This window comes from Paroedura picta, chromosome 3 (genome assembly GCF_049243985.1).
Source record: "Paroedura picta isolate Pp20150507F chromosome 3, Ppicta_v3.0, whole genome shotgun sequence".
Taxonomy (NCBI): domain Eukaryota; kingdom Metazoa; phylum Chordata; class Lepidosauria; order Squamata; family Gekkonidae; genus Paroedura; species Paroedura picta.
In genome coordinates this window covers 63,237,420-63,254,279 of record NC_135371.1, presented here as the reverse complement: position 1 = coordinate 63,254,279, position 16,860 = coordinate 63,237,420, and the positions used below count along the sequence as shown (strand labels likewise).

General features: G+C 45.5%; 1 protein-coding gene and 1 long non-coding RNA gene across 5 annotated transcripts in view; both read left to right on the top strand.

Moving 5' to 3' along the window:
• The window catches only part of SEMA3F (semaphorin 3F), a 184,846-nt gene that overhangs the window by 71,241 nt on the left and 96,745 nt on the right, over positions 1-16,860 (top strand). The window lies entirely within an intron of this gene.
• Positions 1-16,860, top strand: part of LOC143832130 (uncharacterized) — a 38,796-nt gene that overhangs the window by 17,597 nt on the left and 4,339 nt on the right. Inside the window, exon 2 of the long non-coding RNA XR_013229105.1 lies at positions 14,770-14,886. This is a non-coding gene — a long non-coding RNA (uncharacterized LOC143832130). The remainder of the gene's footprint in view (positions 1-14,769; positions 14,887-16,860) is intronic.

The following is a 16,860-nucleotide window of genomic DNA, read 5'->3' as shown; positions in this document are numbered from 1 at the left end:
ACTTGTGTTTTTAGATCTTCTTATGAATTTTATAAATTTTATGTCTTTGTAAGCTATTCTGATTGTCAATCAATAATAAAATTACTGGGGGAAATTGCTGGGGGAAACTCTAGGACAGGATTTAGGAAAGACACATTTATCCACAGAGACACATGTGTTTACATGAATAAGGTTATATCCTGGCACTCTGTTAGGGATGCCAGCCTCCAGGTGGGACCTGGGGATCCCCCAGAATTATAGCTCATCTCCAGACTACATAGATCAGTTCCCCTGGATGTTTTGGAGGGTGGACTCTAGGGCATTGTACCTCACTGAGGTTCCTATTCTACTCAGGCCCCATCCCTAAATCTCCAGGAGTTTCACAGCCTGGATCTGGCAATCTTACCCTGCCCGCCCCAATCCCCAATTGGTGGACAATGAGCGATCTGGCAATCCTAAAATTTGCTCAGCTGAGGTTAGCATTCTTAACTGACACAAGGCACCTCCTACTGGCATTAAGAGGCTCCTCCACCTGGAATGTGCCTTGTGCCAATGCAGTGCATCACCATTAACTGAACAAAGTGATCAGATTCAACTAAGAGCTGGGAAGGATTTTTTCCCCTTCACTTTAGCTGGGGGCTGTTCATGGCAATTCTACCCTTTCCCCGGTGTTCTAGGCATGGAAAATGAATGTGGATGTGGGGGAAAGGCAACAGCAGAATTGTGCACAACCTTCAGCCCTGAGTGTAAATTAACATATACCATTTTCATACATTATATCCATCCACCAGGAACTCATCAACTGTGGAAAACTCTGGTCAGTATGCATGGTTGCCATGGTGTGTGAACAGCTATATGTGCAAACATTTCAGGGTTCTCATGTATGTATACCAAAGCTGTATGCCCATGGAAGATACGCATGTTGCCCATGCTTATAAAACATGGTTGGCTGCCCATTATGGGAGCATTATGAGTAGTGCATACTTTCCATATGCACAGTTGTCAAGCTCATGATACACATGGATGTAATGTTTGAAAAGGGCTAGGGCTTATTTCTGCATGATCAGTAACCCCCCTAAAGAAAGTAGGCTCTGCTCTATACATTTATTTCCATTGACTTCACAGAGTTCATGGGCAGAATTTACAGCTAAAAATGCATACAGATATACATTGACAACACTTAGGGCCATTCCGTACTCGTTCAAAATTGCACAATGGTTGCAAATTAAAATCGTTACTGTTTTGCTGTTATGCACAACGTCGTTGACAATCTGCAACACTCCTGAACCCGATCCGCAAAAAGCGCTTCGTTGTAGCGCTTTCAGGGAAATCCCAGAAAGTGGATTCACCCTCCGGAAAGCGCTACACTCTTGCAACCAATCTGTAACACTAGCGGGAAAGTTCTGTGCGTTACCATTGTTGCAGTTTCTGCAAAGTCCCTCCCCCTGGCTCTCTCCTCTGATCTTCCGGCGAAGCGATCACCATCTTTTTTTCTCGGAGCGAGCGGAGATCAACACACCGGCGAGCTTTCGTTTACCCAGCGAGGCTTTCCTGGCTGCAGTCCCTCCCCAGAGCTGTTTTAAGTCACCAAGCACAAAGCAACACACAGCCCCTTTGCTGGTTTATTTTCCCTTTATTTTTCACTGTATTTTCGGCCGAAAATTGCACCTGTGCGGGGGGGGGGTTCACTCGGGGGGAGCGTGGCAACGATGAAACGGCAGCTCAAACACCACCTGCTAGCTAGATGGGTCTCTCCGTTGCAACGAATCAACGCAGATTCGTTGCAACGTGTTTTTTTCTTTTTTTTAAACCTTCCTTAAAGGAAAAGGGGCTTCTGGGAGCATGATAACAGCCGCTCATTGGCTGCTTGATGGCCAGGGGCGGGACAAAGCTCGGCAATATCGCGTCCTGGCTAGCGATTTTTGCCGAGACCGGAAACCTGTGGTAAACGATAGAAACGCAACTGGATTCCACTGCAAAGGCAGGTATGTATAACAACGAATTCCACTATTTAAAATGGAGTTTTTTCGTTCCGCAACCAATTTGCTACATAGATCCTGGTGCGGTATGGCCCTTAGAATGCATGATTAACACAGAACTCAGACTGACTATGTGCTCTGCAGCCAAAGATGGAGAAGTTCTATACAGTCAGTAAAAACAAGACCAGGAGCTGATTGTGGTTCAGATCATCAGCTTCTTGTTGCAAAATTTAGGATTAAATTGAAGAAAGTAGGGAAAAGCACTAGGACACTCAGGTATGAACTTAATCATATCCCCGACGAATATACAGTAGAGGTGACAAATAGATTTAAGGAATTAGATCTGATAGACAGAGTGCCTGAAGAACTATGGACGGAGGTTCGCAACATTGTACAAGAGGCAGCAACTAAAACCATCCCAAAGAAAAAGAAATGCAAGAAATCAAAATGGCTGCCTGAGGAAGCTTTACAAATAGCTAAGGAGAGAAGGGAAGTGAAAGACAAGGGAGAAAGAGAAAGATACACCCAATTGAATGCAGAATTCCAGAAAAAAGCTAGAAGAGATAAGAATGCCTTCTTAAATGAACAGTGCAAACAAATAGAAGAAAACAATAGAATGGGAAGGACCAGAGATCTTTTCAAGAAAATTGGAGATATGAAGAAAATGTTACATGCAAAGATGGGTATGATAAAGGACCAAAATGGTAGGGATCCAACAGAAGCAGAAGAGATTTTAAAAAGGTGGCAAAATTATACAGAGAAACTATACAAGAGCGAGCTTAACATCCCTGATAACCATGAGGGGGTAGTTACTGACCTGGAGCCAGACATCCTGGAATGTGAAGTCAAATGGGCCCTAAGATGTCTGCGCAACAATAAAGTTAGTGGTGGTGACAGCATTCCAGTTGAACTATTCAAAATCTTAAAAGACGATACAGTAAGTGCTACACTCAATATGCCAGCAAATTTGGAAAACTCAACAATGGCCCCAGGATTGGAAAAGGTCAGTTTACATTCCAATCCCAAAGAAGGGCAATGCCAAAGAATGTTCAAACTACCGCACCATTGCACTCATTTCTCATGCTAGCAAAGTTATGCTCAAAATCCTACAAGTTGGCTCCAGCAATATGTGGACCAAGAACTTCCAGAAGTACAGGCAGGATTTTGAAGAGGCAGAGGAACAAGAGATCAAATTGCCAACATACGCTGGATCATGGAGAAAGCTAGGGAGTTCCAGAAGAATGTCTACTTCTGCTTCATTGACTATGCTAAAGCCTTTGATTATGTGGAGCACAACAAATTGTGGCAAGTTCTTAAAGAGATGGGAATACCAGAGCATCTTATTTGTCTCTTGAGAAACGTATATGCAGGTCAAGAAGCAACAGTGAGAACTGAACATGGAATCACTGATTGGTTCAAAATTGAGAAAGGAGTTCGGCAAGGCTGTATACTGTCACCTTGCCAATTTAACTTGTATGCGGAGCACATCATGAGAAAGGTGGGGTTAGATGAGTCACAAATTGGTATCAAGATTGCGGGGAGAAATATCAACAACCTCAGATATGCAGATGATACCACTCTAATGGCAGAAAGTGAAGAGGAACTAAAGAGCCTGTTGATGTAGGTGAAGGAGGAGAGTGCAAAAGTTGGCTTGAAACTCAACATCAAGAAAACGAAGATCATGGCATCTGGCCCTCTCAATTCCTGGCACATAGATGGGGAAGAAATTGAGATAGTGACAAATTTTATTTTCCTGGGCTCCAAGATCATTGCAGATGGGGACTGCAGCAAAGAAATTAAACGACGCTTGCTCCTGGGGAGGAAAGCTATGGCAAATCTAGAAAGCATACTAAAAAGCAGAGACATCACCCTGCCAACAAAAGTGCGTTTAGTCAAGGCTATGGTCTTCCCAGTTGCAATGTATGGCTGTGAAAATTGGACCATAAGGAAGGCCAAGCGTCAAAGAATTGAGGCTTTTGAACTCTGGTGCTGGAGAAGACTCTTGCGAGGCCCTTGGACTGCAAGGCGAACAAACCGGTCAGTCCTAGAGGAGATCAGCCCTGACTGCTCCTTAGAAGGCTGGATCCTGAAGATGAAACTCAAATACTTTGGCCACCTCAGAGAAGGAAGGACTCCCTGGAGAAGAACCTAATGCTGGGATCGATTGAGGGTAAAAGAAGAACGGGACAACAGAGAATGAGGTGGCTGGATGGAGTCACTGAAGCAGTAGGTGCAAACTTAAATGGACTCCGGGGAATGGTAGAAGACAGGAAGGCCTGGAGGATCATTCTCCATGGGGTCGCGACGGGTCGGACACGACTTCGTACCTAACAACAACAACAAAGAATTGCATGAAAAAGACAGAGACAACTGATAGGATAGTATTTATTGATTTATGATTTAGACTTTTATTCCACCCTGGTTTGGCCAACTCAGGGCAGATCACAACATGATTAATTACATAAAATTATAAAATACAATATAAAACCCAGTTTAAGTTAATATTCCATGATAAATTTGATTCTAATATTGCCCATGACCATCCTATCCTGGGATGGCGGGGGGGGGGCATGATGTAAGCCTCCCTAGGGAGTATGGTTTGGCAGATGCAAGTGGAAAGGTATAGGAGATCAGGTGCCAGTTCTTATAAGGCCTCAACCATAGGGCCAGCAGATCTGCTTTGCATTGCAAACCCTGCAGTCTGAAAGCTCTGCCCATGAGGCTGGGAGTTCGATCCCAGCAGCTGGCTCAAGGTTGACTCAGCCTTCCATCCTTCCGAGGTCGGTAAAATGAGTACCCAGCTTGCTTTCTGGGGGGTAAACGGTAATGACAGTGGAAGGCGCTGGCAAACAACCCCGTATTGAGTCTGCCATGAAAACGCTAGAGGGCGTCACCCCAAGGGTCAGACATGACCCAGTGCTTGCACAGGGGATACCTTTACCTTTATGTGACAAAATGGCTCTTCGAAGACAAAGGTCCTGTCGCTGGGTCAGAAGAGACCAAGCGAGGAAGCGCGCTTACCCAACCTGGATGGAGTGCGTCTAAGAATAGCCCACTCCACCAGAAACCTGAGGGTGATCCTCAATGCCTCCCTTTCTAAGGAGGCACAGGTCACAAGAGTAGCGCAACATGCCTTCTACCACCTATGCCAAGCCGTATTTGGCAACAGAACACCTAGCCACAATGATCCATGCGATGGTCACCTCTAGACTGGACTTCTGCAAATCGCTCTGCGCAGGCCTTATCCTTGATCTGGAAACTGCAATTGGTGCAGAACGCAGCGGCCAGGATTCTCACCAATACACCGTGGAGATCTCACATCCAGCCTCTACTTCAACAACTCAAACTGGCTCCCAGTTGAAGACGAATAAGGCTTAAGGTTTTGGTTCTTACCTTCAAGGCCATTCGCGGTCTGAGCCCAGTGTACCAAAGAGACTTTCTCTCCACCTATACCCCCGAAAGAGCATTACACTCTGCCACCGCCAACTGGCTAGTGATCCCTGGCCCCAAAGAAGCATTTCGGTCTTCAACAAGGGCCAGAGCTTTTTCTGTCCTGGCCCCCACCTGGTGGAATGAGCTCCCTGAAGAGATCAGGGCCCTGTCCGAACTCCCAAAATTCTGCAGGGACTGCAAAAGGGAGCTCCTCCACCAGGCATTTGCCTGAGACCGACAACAGGTCCCCCTTCAGATATCCTCTCCATGGCCTGAACCAGTCTGTCCTCTCTAAGGCAGGGGTAGTCAACCTGTGGTCCTCCAGATGTCAATGGACTACAATTCCCATGAGCCCCTGCCAGTGTTTGCTGGCAGGGGCTCATGGGAATTGTAGTCCATGAACATCTGGAGGACCACAGGTTGACTTCCCCTGCTCTAGGGGCCTTAGCTAAGTTCCATTCCTGTTATATTGTTTAAGAAGATCACTGAAATTGTGTTATTTAGATTATTGTTGTTGTTGTATTTGTTTGTTATATATTCGTTCCATGTATCCCCCCATGTTGTATATAAACCGCCCTGAGCCATATGGAAAGGCAGTATAGAAATCAAATAAATAAATAAATTCTTATCCATGGTTCCTCTATATATTTGTGAAACAGCCTGGGGGGTGGAACGTGTCTAGCTGTCCAACCAAGGTTGCTGGTTGCACCCTGATTAGCTCTGCCTGTATGGCTGCCACCGAGCCGTTGATGCCCCGCTGTGTACGCATGGGGGCAGGGCGCCGAGGCCAGAAGATAAGCCTGCGCAGCTGTGGAGGGGAGGTTTGGATGGCCCGGAAGGGGAGTGGGGGGGCCCAGGCCCCCTCCGCAAGCCCAGGTGGGGGCAGGGGGTTGCCCCTGCCAGCTCTGGGGCTCCAGGGAGCCTGCAGGGGTGCACGGTGTCCCTACGGGGGCACTGTAGTGTTGGGGCTGGGTGGGCAGCCCCGGCTTACCCAGGAAGCTATGGAAGATCCCGCGTTCACTTAACGCGGGTGTTTTGTAGCCCTGGGCTGGGAGGCGCCCGTGCTGGCGTTGGCAGTGAGCGTTATCGGTGATTTTAACCGAAGCGCTCCTGCCACCAGCATGGGCATTCTGGCCGTGCATAATGGGCCTAGCCCTCTCTCCCTGGACGGTAGCCACATTCCTCTCAGCCACGCCAGAGAGAGACATGCAGAGCCCTGCCAGACTGAACACGAGCCCTCGTTCCCTCCTATCGCTCCTGCTGCGAGGGAAGCAAAGAGAGAGGCAGAGAGAGCTGCCCCAAGCTGCTGACCAGCCCTGCTTCCCTCCTAAGAAGGAGCCCTCATTACCTGCTATGCTTCCTGCTGTGAGGCACAGAGAGAGACACACACACACACAGAGATCTGCACCTCCCGGTGTCCCCTGGGTCCTAGCGCCCATTGCATTCCTTGTCGCAATGGGCTTTCTTGCTAATAAATAAATAAATAAACAAACAAACAAATAAACAAATAAATAAATAAATAATAGCCCTTAAAACTGTTAAACATATAACCAGATAACCGTATTGTAACTATTGCTCAGACTGATGATGCCTTGTGTTTTTTTAGTGGGCATATCTGGGGTGTGTTTGTGTGTTTGTGTGTGAGAGAGAGTTTTCTGGGGGACCCAATAGGTGTTAGTACTACATATGGTTTTAATCTGTTCCAGAGGAGACTTGAAGGGAACAGTTCATACGAAAATTGCGCCATGTGCTTGGATAATAACTGTGGTGGCTGGATAAATACTTAACTGGCTTAACAGAGCCTTTTAAAATACACCCAGTGAATCAGTTATCCCCCCAGATTATAATCGAGCCCCCACATGCTCCTGACCCCTGCCTCCTGGATCTGTCTGAAAGGCAAGGGATTAGGGAGGGACCAGTTCTCTTGCCTTACTTGCTGCTGTCAGCATTTTATGGGGATTTAGGTTTGGGAGTGGGTCAGAGGTCATTGTGTAGACTCAGCTGCCTGTCCATCACCTTTTCAAAGGTCACATTAGCTGTCATTATGAATCGGGAGTGCAGACAGGGGGACTGACACCTGCCTATCAGAGTCCACTTGGCTCTCTGCCCATCCCTCCCTGCTTTGTGGACTCCTTAACTGGGTGGGTGTGTTCACCAACCTCTGATCACTCAGGCATGATGCCTTTTCAGGTCTGCTTTGTTTGCTTGCTGACGTTTGACTTTCTGTGCAGGAGGGTGTATTGAAATGCTTAACTGTGAATTGCATAGAACAGCAGGGGCTGCAGCCCCATTGAGCCCTTTATATGGTGTCTTCGTTTCATTCGCTCACCGGGAATATATTCAATAAAACCCAGAAAAGCCCGTTTGGAGGCAAACAACCAATTCAGCCCTGGGAGCTCAAGTGTGGGATTTTCAGACCAAGGGAACAGGTGGCAAGAAGTTTAAGGAGGTTTCAGATCTATCCAGAGCAAAAGTAGAATTACTGACACAGGAAAGGACAGTACAACAGGTGATCAATGCCTGACCAATATTTGGGCTAGTGATATACCAAAGAAGCAAAACAGTGCCTTACATATTATAAGGCAGCTGGATTTATTAGAGCAATGGGCACAAAATTCCCGCTCCTGAAAATGCCTAGAATACCAAAGAGATGTCCAGATGGCATTCATTTAGGTGATAAGGGGCACATACTTCATTGCCTCTGATACCCACAAACAAGACATGTGGGTTGTGGGTTCTTTTCTGGCCTGTACACCTGACAGAAATTGGGGTTAGACCAGATGGGTTCTGTGGGGTGCCTGGCTGGCTTTGAAATCCTATCACTCAGTGCCAGAGTGCACCAGAGGAAAAGAGTCACCTGCCTTTCCTCAAGTTGCTTTTCATGCTCCCAACAGAGCAGCATATTACCAAGATCAGGGTATGGAGAGCTATTATCCAGATTGTATTACAGGGATTTAGTAAGGAGGTTTCCCCTTTTCTTTATGAAATGAGGCTCAAGAGTAACAGATATAGGTGAGGTGCATTCAATTAATTTGTTCTCTGTTGGGTGTAACCATTATGCTCCTATGGGGGGATGGTCTGTTTGTTTCCTCTCAATGTTTCTACTATATTAATAGTACAACCATTAACCATCAATGGACTTACATCGGTGTAACTCTATTTCAGATTGTATTGTAATTCATTTAAAGTTGTGTAGTCCACCCTTTTCTTCTTGACATGTGAAACCACTTTTTGTTCATTCTTTTCATTTAAAAAAAAATCTGAGTTGTCCTCATTTTAAATGGCATCTTCTGAGCCCTGCAAGTTTGTGTTCCTTCTTCAGCCAGCTCTTTCTTCACTGTGTTCACAACTACTATGGAGAAAATGTTGACTTGATTCATCCTTGAGCTTCTTTTGAGAACTGACATGAGTGGAATCACCAGCTTCTTCTCCAGAAAGACCCGGGGGGGGGGGGGGGTGTCATCCATCTATCTAGCATTGCTGCACATCTGCAGTGACAGACACCTACACATGCACAGCAAAGGTTGCAACAGCATCACTGAAGCATTCCAGCTGCTTGATGAAATGAAACTTAATTCCAGTACGTTCCTGCTCTGTTATGGCATGTACTCAACCAGATTTCACCTGGGGCAGTATTTGTTGTAATCTCTAGCTAGGAAGAGTTATGTGCTTAACTCTATGCTAGAAAATGATTTGTCTATCGCCCCAAGATACACACTGTCAGTATGCAACAGTCACGGGACCACCACAGCAATTTCCCCCAGGACTACCATATACTAAATTGATCATGAGAATAATGCATAAGCCCAGCTGCTCTTCAGTATGTTAGATTTGCTTTGCTGAGACAAAAAAATTTGAATAAGATATCTAGAAATATCAATATTTTCTTTCTGTGCCTTTCTATCACCTAAACTTATAACATTGCTACTCCTTTATTATCCTATTATTTTGTATCACTTGTTTTACTGGAGTCATCCCAATAGTCTATGTAAAATAGAAGTGTGGGTAAATAGAATTACTATCTTTAAACCGCCCGTGGCGCCGCGGGCGCCACGGACTAAATAAATGGTTAAGGGGGCCTTGAGGTGGGATTTGTCCGTGATGAGGAAGGGTCCGGATTGGACCCTTCCTCACGACAGACAATCGGAGGGACCAATCGGCAGGCGCGAAGCGCCTGCCGATTGGTCCCTCTGATTCCCAGCCCCAGCAACTGCAAGCCACGCACAGCGCGGCTCGCAGTTGCTCCTGGCCTGACGCGGCGAGAGGCGCAAAGCGCCTCTCGCATCGTCAGGCCACCACCCGAGAGAGCCCCCGGCAGTTGTGCGAAGCACGGCTGCCGGGGGCTCCCTGCCTGGCGGCCTGATGCGGTGAGAGGCGCAAAGCGCCTCTCGCCGCATCAGGCCGCCGCCGCTGAGAGAACGCCGACCAAGCCAGCCACCGCCCATCGGACCGCCGCCGCTGAAACAGCGACACTGAAGAAACATAGCCACTCACAGTAAGTGCCTAGCGCCCGCTGCATTTAGCTGCAGCGGGCTTGATTACTAGTTTATATGATATTTCACTAAAGGAAAGTCAGTTGCATTCAGAGCAAAGACTCTAGTGATTAATATTGCAGAATGATTGTACAAAATTAAATTCTCTGAGATATACAGAACTGATTCCTAATAGATGGGAGATGAAAGTTCATTTATTCAAAGCTTATGCAACATATGTCTGACAGTATTAATAAATGTCTGACAGTAAAAGAATCTAACCTTGTCCTTGAAGACTCTTAACACAGTTGTGGTTGTTCCCCCCTTTTTAAATATTTATTTATATTTGGACTTATATACTGCCGTTCCCGGATGGGGTCATGGTGATCTACAACAATAAAAGAATAAAAACACAATAAAAACCCATAACTTCCCTTAATAAATACTACTGCTGCTGCTGAGGCGGCAGGCAAAAAATCCACTAAATGTCTCACCCCCGTGTCCAGCCAGGGGCCAACCTTCCTGCTGTTCTACTGGTGGGAGTGAGGTATCAAATCAGTCAGATGTTAGCATGGGGGAATCCCAGATCTGGGACCCCGCCCTGGCCTCAGCCATACACCTGGCAGAAAAGCTCCGTCTTGTAGGCCCTGTGGAAGGTTGACAGCTCCAGCAGCGCATTGAGCTCTTCTGGGAGCTCATTTCACCAGGTTGGATCCAGGAACGAAAAGGCCTTGGCCTAGGTTGAGGCCAGGCGAATGTCCTGGCCTCAACCTAGCAACCGAGTAAAGAGCCCTGCCGGGGGCATAAGCAACCAAGCAGTCCCACAGGTAGGCAGGACCCAGACCGCACATAACCTTGAAGGTCAATACCAAAACCTTGAACTTGACCCGGAAACAGATTGGTAACCAGTGCAGATGTCGAAGCACTGGCTGAATGTGGGCCTTCCATGGTGTCCTAGTGAGGACCCTTGCAGCCACATTCTTTGCCAGCTGTAACTTCCATCTAGTCTGGAAGTGACCGTTGCATGGATCACTGTGGCCAAGTGGTCCTGGGACAGGTAGGGCGCTATTAGCCAGACTTGACGAAGATGGTAAAAATGCCATCCAGGCTACTTTCGTGACCTCAGTCTCCATCGAAAAGGAGGCATCAAAAGTCACTCCTAAGTTACTGGCAACCGGTGCAGGTGTTAATTGCACCCCGTCCAGGCATGGGAGGCGCACTTCCTGATACTGCCCTCTTCTACCCTTAACCTCCTTCCTTCCTTCCTTCCTTCCTTCCTTCCTTCCTTCCTTCCTTCCTTCCTTCCTTCCTTCCTTCCTTCCTTCCTTCCTTCGGAGGAGTGGTATTGGAGGGAACTATACATTTGTCTCTCTGTTGCTCCGGTGAATACAGAGTTTGGTGTCTCTGTATTTCTGCTATATGAATTCCTTTGAGTAGCAAAATCAATGACACAAAGTTATGGCTTTTCATGAATGTTTTCATATGCTGTGTTCACACCAGAACTTGCACATATGTGTCATGAAGATACAGACTGAATTCCTAAAACTGACCAGTTTACAGGATCCAGTTCCTAGCTGATTATAGCTGTCCAGTGTACAATAATTACCCCAGGAATTTGTATAACATTTAAAACAACCCTTTGGTATTAAGTTTTTATTTTTCTAGTGGATGGATGAATCCTTGAAACAAGATGAGAGGTATATTGGACAAACTGAAAACAATAGAACATTTACAGATTGTGGAACAAAAGCCTAAGTTGTTATTCAGGACAGAAGCTTCACTTCATTAACAATGAGTACTTCTGTTCATTGCCACTGTGTTGCCAAGTGTGTCTCTGATCCTGAGGGCTAGAGCTTTAAAAGAGAGCTGAGATTGTCAGGAAGAAAATGTTTTATTGTCCACATAGCATATTCAGTGAGGAGTCTCAGAGGATGAACAGTGATGTGCAAAAGTTGAATTCATCAGCTCACGTTTTGGAAATGCTTATAGCAGTGGATCACAAGAATAGGACTTCAGAAAGAGTTTAATTTTTTAAATATAATGTCAGAAACACCAGTGAGAGAAACACAAATTTTAATTGAAAGTTTAGAGATGTTGTGAAACCACTTTCAAATGCCTGCTTTATTATTCCTGCATTAAAAGAGTATCTTCCTGCAGCCGTTTTCAGCTTCCCAACACACATTTTTTTGAAAAATTGTTGTGTAGGGAGATATAGCATCAGAAATAGTCTTCATTGCCTCTGGATGATGCTGAGAAGTTCCAACTTTGGTTAAGCTAAAATTCTCATCACCCCCAATGTTCTCTGTTTGTGTATTTGCTTATTTTTATCCTGCCTTTGATGTATGCCTTTAATGATGTAACTTTTTCCATTGATTCCATTCTGGAGCAATTTTAAGTAGCTCTCTAAACAGACAACTATCTTCTGCTGTGTCTTTTGTTATCCTCTGGTTTGTTAATGAACATCTGTATAGTAATGTGTTCTAGTGTTTGTCTTGTCTGGGTGGTATCCAATTTACCTTTGTGTACAGTATTCAGGTATGCTGCAAGCTATTTTAAGGAGATGTTCCTTAATTTGCTGATACTACTCATAACACATATTAGCAGTATCCAAGGATGCAGGAGAAGTCATATGTTTGGGTTGGGAACATACTTCCACTTGCCATTGTTAGTAAGAAGTGTCATAAGAAGTGGATTTGGTTTAAGCAGCAATCCTGAATGTATTCAGAGCTAGGCTTGCAGGGGGAGGGGTGCTTCCCACATTGTAGGACACACCCAAAAATCATCTGCTTATACTATCAACTGGGACATGCAGGAGGTTTTTCTGGGGAAAGGTAAAAAGTACTTTCCCCTATTTCCATGCCCCGAGAAATCCCCCCACTCACCTTCAGTTCAGACAGTACAGCCTTTCCTGGTCCACCAGCAACCCCAATGAAACATGTGAAATTGTAGGGCGGGGGTCATCAACCCCCGGTACTGGGCCGCGAAGGCCTCGGTACTGGGCCGGCAGCAGCTGTGCCTGCGTCTCCCCCCTCCCCCCCACAGCAAGAAGCTCGCCAGGCTGAGAGCGAAGTGGCCTGGCTAGCTTCTCGCTGCGAGGGGGGGAAGAGGCAGGCGCAGCCGCCGGCATGCCAGCAGACACAAACGTGCATGCATGGAGTTGCCGCGCATGTGCGTTTGCGCTCCCTGTTGGCGCCAATGCGCATCCGTGGCAATTCTGCGCATGCACATTAGCGTCACTGCTGGCGCAAACGTGTATGCATGGCAACTGTGTGTGCAGCACCCAGGCCGCCAGCTCTGCCCCAGTCCCGGAGGCGGTCCTCAACTGCAAAAAGGTTGGGGACCACTGTTGTAAGGGAATAATGAGCACTAAAAGAGCAGCAGCAACCACAGGTGTTTTTTTTTTTTAAGGCAGGAAATACTTGTGCTAAAGACCCATAGTTCCATGGCAGAGCACACGCTTTGCATGTAAAAAGTTCCAGTATCAGTCCATGACATTCCCAGTTGAAGAACTGCCTGCCTGAAGAACTAGGAAAAACCACTTTCTGAGAAACTACAAAGAATCTGCCAATTATCTTATAGACTGTACTGGTCTAGGTGGGCTGTTGATAGAATCTGATTCACTAGAAGATAACTCCTGGTTAAAATTATTTCTTGGTTCTATGGGGTAGCTGTAGGGTTGCCAGCTCTGGCTTGGAAAGTACCTGGAGATTTGGAGTTGGAGCCTGAGGAGGGCAAGATTTGAGGGGGTTTTCAGTGGGTATAATGCCTCCTGAAGCATCCATTTCCCCCAGGTGAATTGATCTCTGTTGCCTGGAGTAATAGCAGATCTCCAGCTGGCATCTGGGGATTGGCAACCCAAGGTAGCTGTGTTAATTTATAGTGACCTCACCTGTAGAGGTGAATTGTATGAAGACTAGATAGAGTCTTTCCAGTGGTGACACATTGTCTCTGGAATGCTTGTCTTTTTTAGGATAGCTTGTTGCCAGCTGTACCTACTTTTAGGCACCAGGCCAAAATATTCCTCCTGGCTTTTAATTAGGGGTTATGGCTGCCAGTGCTGCTTTGGGAAATTCCTGAAGATTGAGGGTGGGGATGGACCTCAACAGGGTATAATGCCATAGAGTTCACCCTCCAAAACAGCTGTTTTCTACAGCTGTAAAACTATGTCTATTTAGAAGGAAGTACAGTTGATTTCAATGATGATTACTTCTAACCAAATATGCTTAGGATTGCAGGCCAAGCTTGTCTTGCCCCAAAGAGGTTTCCATCTAAAAGTATTTGGCCCTCAGTAAAACGGTAATGACTGGGGAAGGCACTGGCAAACCACCCCGTATTGAGTCTGCCATGAAAACGCTAGAGGGCGTCACCCCAAGGGTCAGACATGACCCGGTGCTTGCACAGGGGATACCTTTACCTTTTTTTTAAATACGGGAAACAGTACTCAGACAATAAAATCAGAGTCCAGTAGCACCTTTAAAACCAACAAAGATTTATTCAAGGCGTGAGCTTTCGAGTGCAAGCACTCTTCCTCAGACTAAGAACTGACCATCATAACAGTGGCACTCGAAAGCCTTGAATAAATCTTTTTTGGTCTTAAAGGTGCTACTGGACTCTGATTTTATTGTGCTACTTCAGACCAACATGGCTACTGTTCAAGTGTTTTAATTTTGAGGAACTCGCTAGTTTGTGTTGACTTTGAGCTAGGCTGGAGTGGCCTATGTTTCCTAAAGGAAAGCATTCCTCATCCACAATAGCATTTTCAGGTTTAACTGTTGGAATGGTACCATTCCTTTCTTTGTTCTCATTTGGGGGCTGGCTTGGAAAAGCATCAAAAGGTCTCTCTGCAGATATTACCCTTCTAAAATGCCAGGATTTGTTGCTTTTCACCATGCTTAAATTATTTCCAGGTTTGCTGGGAGGAAGATTAGTATCTGTTGAATCTCCAGCTTGAGTTCATTTTCCCCATCCAAGATGGGTTGCAGTTCCTGTTGGAGTTCTGATTTGTAGCTCTGTGGGGTGACCTGGTGAGTACAACATACATCAGCCTTAAGTAGCTCGAGTTGCTGCATCCCTCTACCCACCACTGCCCCATAAATTATGACACCCTGAATCAGTCTGGTTCTTGAATTGCAGTATGTTTATGTTGGCTGTTGGCTAAGTGTTACCCAACTCTTGTGATGAATATTTTGCATAGGTTCTGGCTTGCCATCCTGAACCATGCCCAGAAAGGTGCAGGCAGTATCAGCTTGTAGCTTCTAATATTTGTCATATTTTTATATAGACTGTATTCAGAATTAAACCGTGCTACAAGCTGCTGTTTGAGTGCTTTGCCTATAAACCTCCAGGGATCTATGACCTAAATTATATCTGTACCTCTACAAAGAATGGAAGAAATCCAAGAGGTTTTCCAAGGCTGTTTATACCTCTTCCCCTAGAAAGCTCCAAAAGCAGAACCAAAAACAGGTGAGGCAGGGTATGTGCACCAGAAAATCTATAGGCATGGAAGGAGTTAATTTCACATTCTGCTCACCAAGCTCTTCTTTTAACCTCTTTGCAAATGAACTTGTTAAATTCACATCATTCATATGCTGGTTCTACATTAACTGAATATGGATAAAATACAATGGACCCTTTGCCACAGTCAAAATAGAGATACTATTTACAGATTATAGAAGGACAACCTAGTTTTCTTCCACCTTGTTGGACATGGCTCAGAATAAACCTAATCCTCATCACAATAGTCAAGCACCCTGTAACTGTATAGGCCCTTAACATTTGTATTCCTTTCAAAATTTGCTGCCCCATTCTTCTACCTGCACACACCCAGACTCAACCCACTCTCAGCAAAGTCATGGTAGTTCAGAAAACAAGAGGCAACTTGTGAGCTACCAATTTAATGTCTGTTTCACTGTGACCCTTTCTGCATGCATAGGTTGCTTCAGATTATCACTGAAGGAAATCAGTATAGCTTTAAGTATCTTTAATTCAGTTTATGTATCTACACCCCCGCCCATTTGTTTGGAATCTTGGTGTGTGTTCTGCTCCCCAACAAGCAAAGTGGGACAGATGGACCAAGCTTGTCCCTGCATTTAATTTCAGCCAGTGATTACAGCTCCTCCACACTCTTGTTCTTCCCCCTCCCCCTCATGATTACCTGGCGTTGCTCCTTTAAATTGGCAGCAAAAGAATATAGCTCCTGCAACAAAAAAAAACTCTTTCCAGCAATGCCCAGCCTTAAACAGATTACTTTCAGTTTCTGCAAGCAGCACAGAGTGAGAATGTGTTTAGACTTGCCAATCTTGGCTGGCTTCCCAAGGGCAGGAAAACAGGACATGGGGAGGGTGAAATCCAAAGGAAACATTTTTGCTTGTATTCCTTTGCTCCCAAGGTGAAAAATCAGAGAAATTGTACTTTTAAGTAAACCTGACAAACAGCAAAGGGAAAACAGAGTGAGTGCTGAAGGGAGAAAAATCCATGCAGAAGGAAAAAGCGATCCCAAAGCCCCTGCAAACTGACAGTGAGCTGGTATTCAGGAAGGAGAAATACACCTGCTAAGAATGCAGGGCAGAAGCAAAGGGAAACACTAGTGCATAATGGGCCGACCTCCATATCTATCCATATCTATTGGAACCATAATGGTTCCAACCTCCATATCTATCCATTTGGCCCATAAATTTTGTTTGGTCATGAGATTTGGCCTCAAATAAGTCTGTAATCTCTATTGGCTCTATCTGTAATTATTAATAGATAAATGCAAGCATGTTGTTGAATTTTAGATACAAGGTTTATGCTGTTTTCTTTTCTGACAATAGCATTCATTAATACACATCTCTGATTTCCAAGATCAGTGGATTTAGAAGTCTTGTGTGTTTGCTTTGCAATCCCATTCCTAAAAGGTCGCTTGGTGCCACTATATTGATACAAAGGGTTATCCCTATGCTTGCCACAGAATTTCTTTTTTCCAAAGGATGGGATGTTTACAGGCTAGGAGAGTGGAA